The sequence below is a fragment of the Mastomys coucha genome, unplaced genomic scaffold (genome assembly GCF_008632895.1).
Source record: "Mastomys coucha isolate ucsf_1 unplaced genomic scaffold, UCSF_Mcou_1 pScaffold3, whole genome shotgun sequence".
NCBI lineage: Eukaryota > Metazoa > Chordata > Mammalia > Rodentia > Muridae > Mastomys > Mastomys coucha.
In genome coordinates, this window is record NW_022196909.1 from 66430904 (window position 1) to 66440365 (window position 9462).

The following is a 9462-nucleotide window of genomic DNA, read 5'->3' on the forward strand; positions in this document are numbered from 1 at the left end:
TGTTACTCCACCCTCAGGTCTCAGCACTCACATGGTGGCTCATAGCTGCCTGTTACTCCACCCTCAGGGGCTGCAATGCCTCCTTGGGCACTGTACTCATGTGCAAGCCCCCACCAGAACATAAACACATGATTAAAACTAAAATAAGTATTTTAAAAGGACATATCAGTGGTGATTATTTCTACTTGAAGAGCAGAATTTCAAGTGACTTTTACCCTTCCTCTCTCCCTCCTTCCCTCCACATGTTCTCTCTCTCCCCCCTCCACACACATACACACACACATACATGAACATGCATGCACACACACACACAAAGCCTAGACATAATTTAAGTTTAAAAACTAACCATGCATAGCACCTGCGATATTCATTGATTGGCATTCTCCTTGAAAATTCTTTTTCACTTAGCTTCTGAGATAAGATACTACTCTGGTTAAAAACGGAGAGTTGATTTTCAACATTTTTAGTGCATTTCAGATGTTCCTATCTGAGAATTTGAGTCACTGAAAATTTGAATGGAATGAATGAATGAATGAAAAATTCAATAACTTACCATAGGGCAGCATATGGTCTGTGTCTTAGCTAGGGTTGCATGGCTATGAAGAGACCCGATGACCAACGTAACTCCTATGAAGAACATTTAATTGGAGATGGCTTACAGAGGTTTAGTCCTTTATCGTCGTGGAAGGAAGCATGACAGAATCGAGGCAGACAGGATGTTGGAGAAGGAACTGAGAGTTCTACATCCTGATCTGAAGGCAGCCAGGAATAGACTGACTCTTCTGCACAGGGCAGAAGTTGAGCACTAGGAGCCTTCTAAGCCCAGTCCCACAGTGATGCGCGTCTGCCCACAAAGCCACACCCCCCCAGCGGTAGCACTTCCCATGGGCCAAGCATATTTAAACCACCACAGTGGCATCCTACTTTACAACTCCTGTTTTAGCAGACATCCCAGCAGCAGTCACCAGCATCGACTGTACACTGAGATCATGGACTGTATGAAAAACACTGTTCGAGGTATTTATGCTTTGGTTTTGTTATGCAATTATGTTTGTACTTAGTATATGAGTTGACAGAGGGTACAAAGGAAACAAACTATAGTCAAAGGGTCACAATTGAAAACACTATTGAAGTGGGAATTCCTCGATATGTCAGGTGATACAAACTCACATGATGTTTTGCTATTCTGAAATTTTATAGATGACTTTTGAAATAAAAAAGCCTACTATTTCTTCTGTGTCTGTGTGTGTTTGTGTGTGGGCATGTGAGTCCCACATGTACATGTGGAAGTCAGGGGATAACTTTCAGGAGTTGGTTCTTTCATTCCTCCATGCAGAGTCCAGAGATACGTCTCAGGCCTGGGCTTCAGGCTTCACCCACTGAGCCATCTTACAGGCCTTCTGACCTTGTTAATAACTAGTTGTGGTTACTTGTTAGAACAACACACATAAACTTACCTTTGAACTTCTCTAATTTGGGTTTTTGAAACAATTATTATTTGGATGTTGAATTTCCTGGATTTATTTTCTCTTAGTGTTTTGATCTTTTAATATATTCCCTTTCTTACAATAGTACCTCAGTTTTATATTTAAAACCATTGAACGTTTTTCAATTTTTGCTATTATGTTGTTAGTGCTATGCAGATTTTCAGGGTCTCCTATCAAATAGCTTAGTTCTATGGATATGGACAATGGAGACCCACCATCTCTGCGCCTTAACCCACGTCTGTACAGACAAACAGGGTCTCCTATCAAATAGCTTAGTTCTATGGATATAGACAATGGAGACCCACCATCTCTGCGCCTTAACCCACGTCTGTACAGACAAGGCTATTAGAATTCTGAAATTTGCTTCACTTGGGTAAAACGAAGGTTTTAGCAGGACTATGTGATCTTGAGCAAGTTATTTATTACCTCTCATTTGTGAAATAAAGTTAACATTGCCCTGTGCAAACTTTACAAAACGAACTTTACAAAAGAACAAAAGTTTTGATATAACTTGGAATACACTGTAGAAACTGAGTTCTTTACATATTCCTCACCCAAGCTCCTCAAAGCTTGCTGCTGTTTATCAGTTTCTCACATATGTGTGCAAACTAGATCCTGTGTTCCTGGATGTGTATCAGATTTTGACTTAGTTACTTTTAAAAGTTTCTCAGGATGGTGAGATAGCTCTAGCTAAAGGCACCAGCCACCACACTGATGACCTGATTCTTGGAATCTACTTGGCAGAAGGATGGAACTGACTCCCACAAGTTATCTTTTGACCTCTACATATATACCATGGCACTTGTGCAAGAGAAAACACACACACACACACACACACACACACACACACACACTATAAAAATAAAATGTCTTCAGTTTTGTACCTTTCTTTCCCCTTTTGTTATAGTATCTTTGAGGCTAGGTCTCATGTACCTAGTCTAGTCTTGGACTTGCTGTGTAACTGAAACTGGCTTTGAACTCCTGACTCTCCTGCCAGAGTGCTGGGATTACAGGCTTGGCCTCTTGTTGGTTTGCTGAGAACAAAACACCTGACAGAACACCGTAAAGGAGAAACAACTCATGTTGGTTCCCAGGGCTTGAGAGTTCTAGCCATGATCTTTGGTTTCACGTGCTTCTGCTTGTGGTGAGGCATAGCTTTATGGTGACAGGAGTATGTTGCAGAGTGCAAGCACTTGGGTGACTTTCTCCTTTCTTCCCCTTCATTTCCCCTGGGACTTCAGGTGTCATGGTTCCACCGTGTATTAGGGTAAGCCTAGAAAGCCATTACAGACACATTAGATCTGCACTTCATCAATCTCCTTGGCGAGTCCCAATCCAGTCGATCTGACAATGGAGATCCACCAACTCGGCACCTTAACACCTTAACACACGTCTGAACAGATGAGGTTATTAGGATTCTGAAACTGGCTTCATTGGGCTAAAATGAAGGCATCAGCAGGTCTCTGTTCCTTCTTGAGCTTCTAGGGCAGAATCTGTTAGTCACATTCCTTTGTCACCGCAGCTAGTAGGCTTCAAGGCTCAGCTGACTTCGACTTGGACCTGCCTTTCTTTTCCACATTGAAGGACTCTGTTTCCATTGGCCCTACCTGTATATGCAGGATAAACTCCCTATTTGGAAGAAAGCTGATGAATAACCAACCTCAATTCCACCTGCAATCTTAATTCTTTTTCTCCATGAAAGATACAATAATCATAGAGTTTGAAATCAGGATGTGATTTTCTGTTTTGCCACGTGCACCCATCCTTCTTTAAACACTTGCATATTGTCTGGGAAAATAAAACAAGACAACATAAACAAACAAACCCAAAGCTTGCGATATTCCAGGCTGTGGTGGTTTAAATAGGTAAAGCCCCCCACAGACTCCTATATCTGAATGCTTAGCTCATGGGGAGTGGCACTATTAGGAGGTGTGGCCTTGTTGGAGGAAGTGTGCCACTGTGGGGGTGGCTTTGAGGGCTCCTATGCTCAAGCTCCACCCAGTGTGCAACACAGTCTCTTTCTGCTGCCTTTAGATTAAGATGTGGAGTTCTCAACTCCTCCAGCACCATCTCTACCTACATGCTGCCATGCTTCCCGCCATGATGGTAAAGGACTAAACTGCCGAAACTGCAAGCCAGCCCCAATTAAATGTTTTCCTTTATCAGAGTTGCCTTGGTTGAAGCCCAGCAGTGGTGAAGCACACCTTTAATCCCAGCACTTGGGAGGCAGAGGCAGGCAGATTTCTGAGTTTGAAGCCAGCCTGGTCTACAGAGTGAGTTCCAGGACAGACAGGGCTATACAGAGAAACCCTGTCTTGAATCCACCCCCTCCCCCTCAAAAAAAAAGAGTTGCCTTGGTCATGGTATCAGTTCACAGCAATGAAACCCTAAAATGCAGGCCTTCCTGGAAAATATTTGCGCTTGCTCTATTTCTGTCTGGGTTAGCCATTCTTTGCCTTATTTAGCCTTCACAATACTGGTAGATGCTACCACAATTCTTGTAAGGAACTGTGAGGAGTTCAATTAAGCAGCCCATTGCTTGAAAGGTTTTGAGAATAGAAGAGACTCTATGCCAGTTACCTTACCTTCTACCTGTGTTCCTAACTGGCAGTATGCAGAAATCTCACTATCCTAATGGAAAAGTATTGCTGAGAGAAGACAGTCCATACCACTGTAGATACTGTAGAGCATGTATCTAAGCTTGGCATGTGCAGTATGCTTATTTTTTATCTCCTGACTGAAAATTGTCTCTTGACTGAAAACAATAGACTGTAGGAGATTCTTGTGCTGACTTTAAAGTAATGAAAGTCTGGGTGTCCTGTGTTGTTTGTCTAAGTAATTCTCCAGTAATCAGTGTATATAATATATATTCATATTGTATTATTTTCTGTTAATAAGGCTCAGTTCAATAATTTGTCAATGAAACTTTAATAACTATGTAGGGTTCCAAACATGAACTTTAAACAAGTTGTTTGTTCACATTCTTGATCTGAAGTTACTGATTAATTTCAGAATTGACTTGGATAATATTCCCTCACAACTTAATTAATGATGTTGACTTTGGCATAACATTTACATTTTTTATTTTTTTGTGTAAAGATGATGTGTATGGTTTGACAGCATGGGCCAGAAATAATTTTGCTCGGTACCACAGGAAACTGTAGGGATATTAACCACCCACCCCAACCAGTGCTTATAATAGAAATAAGCCTTCGCCATAAAGCTTCTCCAATAGGCCTTGTAACTGGAATGGCGTGAGCAGGTGCTGCCACAATAAAGAAGCCAGCTTCCCCATGAACAAATATGAAATTAAAAATATCAATCAATCTGAAGTCTCAGTTCTGTCTGGCTTCCTCGTCATTTTTTCCAATAATGGTAAACTTGGGGTTGTCAGTACATCATTAACAGGTTAAAGACCTTTAGAGTGTCCTTTTAAAGTATTTCAGACTGTTGGCTCAGTTCCTTATACAAGTGCTACATTGGCATCGGCATGGGCATGGAAAGCTGATGGGACTCCCAGCCTTGGGGCAAGTCCTGGGTCCTGGCAGCTGTTAGGACTCTGCAGGACTTTGCAAAAACGGGCTGGAGACTTATGGTGAGCTGTGGCATCTTCTTTAGGAAAGTCATTTATTCCTTAGCATGTGATGTCAAGCAGACTGGCAGAATCTCATGTGATTAATTCAATTAGGTTGCATAGTCCCTCCTGCTAGGGTTCTCTTCTCTTTCTAAGGTGGTGGGTGATGTGTGTGTGTGTGTGTGTGTGTGTGTGTGTGTAAGGGGTTGGGGGTGGTGTGGTGTTAGTTACCCTTAGCAACCTTGGACACCTAAACTTCCTGTCTTACCTCCTCTCGTTCCTATCCCTGTTCTGATATTCTCCCACATTAAAAATAAATAAATGAAATAAAAGTCAGTCTGAGTGTTTCTCCTGCTTTTGCCTATCAGCCCAGGATCTTGGTTACCCAGGGCCATGACCCTGCAACCCTGAGCTGGCCCACTGATGTAGCTGTTTGTCTAGATGCTAAAGTCTTGTTGAGGAGTCTGTCTGACCCTCTGTCTCTGTTGAACCAGGGCTGAAAATTCTGTTCTGTCAGGACTGAGGTGCCACTGAGCATGGCTCAGGGCATCGCTTCCCCAACCTTCTTCTCTTTTTTTTTTTAACGGGCATGTGGAAACGTGGTTTTTTTCTTATTACATATTTTCTTTATTTACATTTCAAATGATATCTCCTCTCCTGGTTACCCCTCAAGAAAACAAAAACAAAAACAAAAACAAAAAACAAACCCTGTTTCCTCCTCCCTCCCCCTGCTCACCAACCCACCCTCTCCTACTTCCTGGCCCTGGCATTCCCCTACACTGGGGCATAAACCTTCACAGGACCAAGGGCCTGTCCTCCCAACTTGACCATCCTCTGCTATACACATGCTGCTGGAGCCATGTGTCCCACCATGTGTACTCTTTGGTTGGTGGTTTAGTCCCTGGGAGCTCTGAGGGTACTAGTTAGTTCATATTGTTGTTCATCCTAAGGGGCTATAAACCCTTCAGCTCCTTGGGTCCTTTCTCTAGCTCCTTCATTGGGGACCCTGTGCTCAGTCCAATGAATGGTTGTGAGTCTCTACTTCTGCATTAGTCAGGCACTGTCAGAGCCTCTCAGGAGACAGCAATATCAGGTTTCTGTCAGCCAGCACTTGCTGACATCCACAATAGTGTCTGGGTTTGATGATTGAATATGGAAAGGATTCCCAGGTAGAGCAGTCTCTGGATTGTCCTTTCAGTCTCTGCTCTGTAAGGGGTTGGGGGTGGTGTGGTGTTAGTTACCCTTGGGGGTTTGTCTCTGCAACTCCTTCCATGGGTATTTTGTTTCCCCCTTCTAAGAAGGAACAAAGCACCCATACTTTGGTCTTCCTTCTTCTTGAGTTTCTTGTGGTTTGTGGATTGTATTTTGGGTATTCTGAACTTCTGAACTAATAACCACTTATCAGAGAGTATATACCATGTGTGTTCTTTTGTGAGCAGGTTACCTCACTCAGGATGATATTCTCCAGATCCATCCATTTCCCTAAGAATTTCATAAATTCATTGTTTTAAATAGCTGAGTAGTACTCCATTGTGTAAATGTACCTCATTTTCTGTATGTATTCCTCTGTTGAGGAACATTTGGGTTCTTTCCAGTTTCTGGCTATTATAAATATGCCTGCTATGAACATGGTGGAGCATGTGTCCTTATTACATGTTGGAGCATCTTCTGGGTATATGCCCAGGAGTGGTATAGCTGAGTTCTCTGGTAGTACTATGTCCAATTTCCGGAGGAACCAACAAACTGATTTCCAGAGTGGTTGTACCAGCTTGCAATCCCACCAGCAATGGATGAGTGTTCCTCTTTCTCCACAACCTCTCCAGCATCTGCTGTCATCTGAGTTTTTGATCTTAGCCATTCTGACTGGTGTGAGATGGAATCTCAGGTTTGTTTTAATTTTGCATTTCCCTGATGACTAAGGATGTTGAACATTTCTTTAGGTGCTTCTTAGCCATTCGGTATTCCTCAGTTGAGAATTCTTTGTTTAGCTCTGTACCCCATTTTTTAATAGGGTTAGTTGATTCTCTGGATTCTAACTTCTTGAGTTCTTTGTATATGTTGGATACTAGCCCTCTCTAGGGTTGGTAAAGATCTTTTCCCAATCTGTTGGTTGCTGTTTTCTCCTATTGACAGTGTCTTTTGCCTTACAGAAGCTTTGTAATTTTATGAAGTCCCATTTGTCAATTCTTGATCTTAGAGCATGAGCTATTGGTGTTCTGTTCAGGAAATTTTCCCCTGTGCCCATGTAGTCCAGGCTTGTCCCCACTTTCTTTTCTATTAGTTTCAGTGTATCTGGTTTTATGTGGAGATCCTTGATCTGCTTGGACTTGAGCTTTGTACAAGGAGATAGGAGTGTATCGATTTGCATTCTTCCCCAACCTTCTTGAGCTACAATCCTTACAGCCTCAGGCCATAGTCAGCAGATCAAACAGGTGTCTGTTCTCTGTGGCATGAGATTGCTGATGGTGCCTGAACACAAGCATGACTTGGGGATTTTCACAAATACTCATGTGGAGATTGACATAATTGTATTTGTTATTATTATTATTTTTTGATGCTTTGACAAAATACTTGACAGAAATAACTCTTGACAGAAAGGAATTATTTCAGTCTGCACTTTGGGAAAGACATGAAGGCTGGGCTAGATCTGTGGGTGGCATTCAGAGCTGTGGTCTGGTCACGTGCTCACTGTAAACAGGAAAGAACTCTAGAACTCTTGACATCTACTCCGGGTGACTTATCTCAAAGAGCCATGAGTATATCCCCAAAGGCTCTCCAGCCTCTCAAAGTGTCAACGCTTACTGAGGACTAAGTGTCCAGATGGTAATGGAATGTGGGGTTCCTTTTTCCTGAACAGTTCCTAAAGCTTGTCTTTCTGCAGAGCAAGTTACTGCTCAGCCAAAGAGAAGAGACATATGCTTTGTATAGTTTTACAGTTAGGATTTATCTGAAAGTTCGCTTTCATACACCTCCCTGTGTCATATGTAAATTAGAAATGTGAAAACAACAGTGTCAAATAAAAAAAGTTATAAAGTTAGCTTTCTTTGTTGCTTCCACACATTTTCAATATTCGCCCTTGGGCCAGGAGGAGGCATGTGAATGAATGATTCTGGAGAAGGAATTGTGAGCAGAAAACTAACAATGACAGTGTACTGACCAAAACATTTTAAATTTTATTTTATTTTGTGTGTGTTTGTGTGTGTGTGTGTGTGTGTGTGTGTGTGTGTGTGTTGTTCATGGAGGCCAAAGGGAGTATGAGATGCCTAGAGACTGGAGCTGCAGATGGTTCTGAGCTGCTATCCAGGTGCTGGAAATTGTATCTAGCACCCCTTAACTGTTAAGCCATGTATCCTGCTCCTGACTAAAACATTTTATGCATCTCAAAGTGAAAGGTTTTTCTCTCCTTCATTATTTTCATGCTGGTAGACCAAGGAAAAGGCCAAGTCATCTTTCCTTGCTCTTTGACACACCAATCAAACCTCCATCTTGAAACCTGTTCTGACTAAGACACACTAGAAATTGGACCTGGGGTACTCAGAAAATTCTTCCAATCTAGGTTAGAGTTCAACTAAAACACGCATAGTCAGTATCTTTATGTTTTCTATTGGCACATGTTTTTTGGGAAATTTCCTGGTGTGTTATTTTCTGACCCACACATAGTACTGAAGGTGGATGTAGACAGTAATTTAGAAGGGAAAAGAAACACTAGTGATAGACTCCAGCAAAAAACCAATTATTTGGGTATCCAGTACACACATGTAAGGTATGTATGTACACATGTCATTGTAGTAATGGAGCTGGAAAAGGCCTGAAAGGGCAGAGATGTCTAATGTTTTAGCTTCCAAATCATGAAACTCTCAAGCCTGCTCTCTCCCTTACAAAATGGTAAGTGGTAAAATGTGGTCATGACATGAAATACAGACATGGTGGTGTGTGGTTCCTAGTGGTCCTCTGAGAAGATAGGAAGCAGAGCATTCCTGGAAGCTCAGTGACACAAGAAGACCCTGCCTCACGCCAGGGGAAGTGAGACTCGTGATCATCCTCTGACATCCAAATGAGTGTTTGTTGTCTTGCCCTCTGAATATCACACACATGCACACACACACACACACACACACACACACACACACACACACACGAACTAGAAGAGGTAGGGAAAAAAGGTGACTATCTCCTGCATTCAGAAAATATCAATTCTAATCTTAGACTTCTGACCTCCGAAGTTTAAAAAAAAAAAGAATTACATTTAAGCCACTGGATCTCAAATTAATACCTACCTAATATGACCATAGCATGAGGCATGAGTATAACTTAGGTATTTCTAGGAGTCATATGTGAAAGTATTTAAAGGAACATCAGGTGAGACTAGTGTTGATGCGATTAACCTAATACCAAAATATT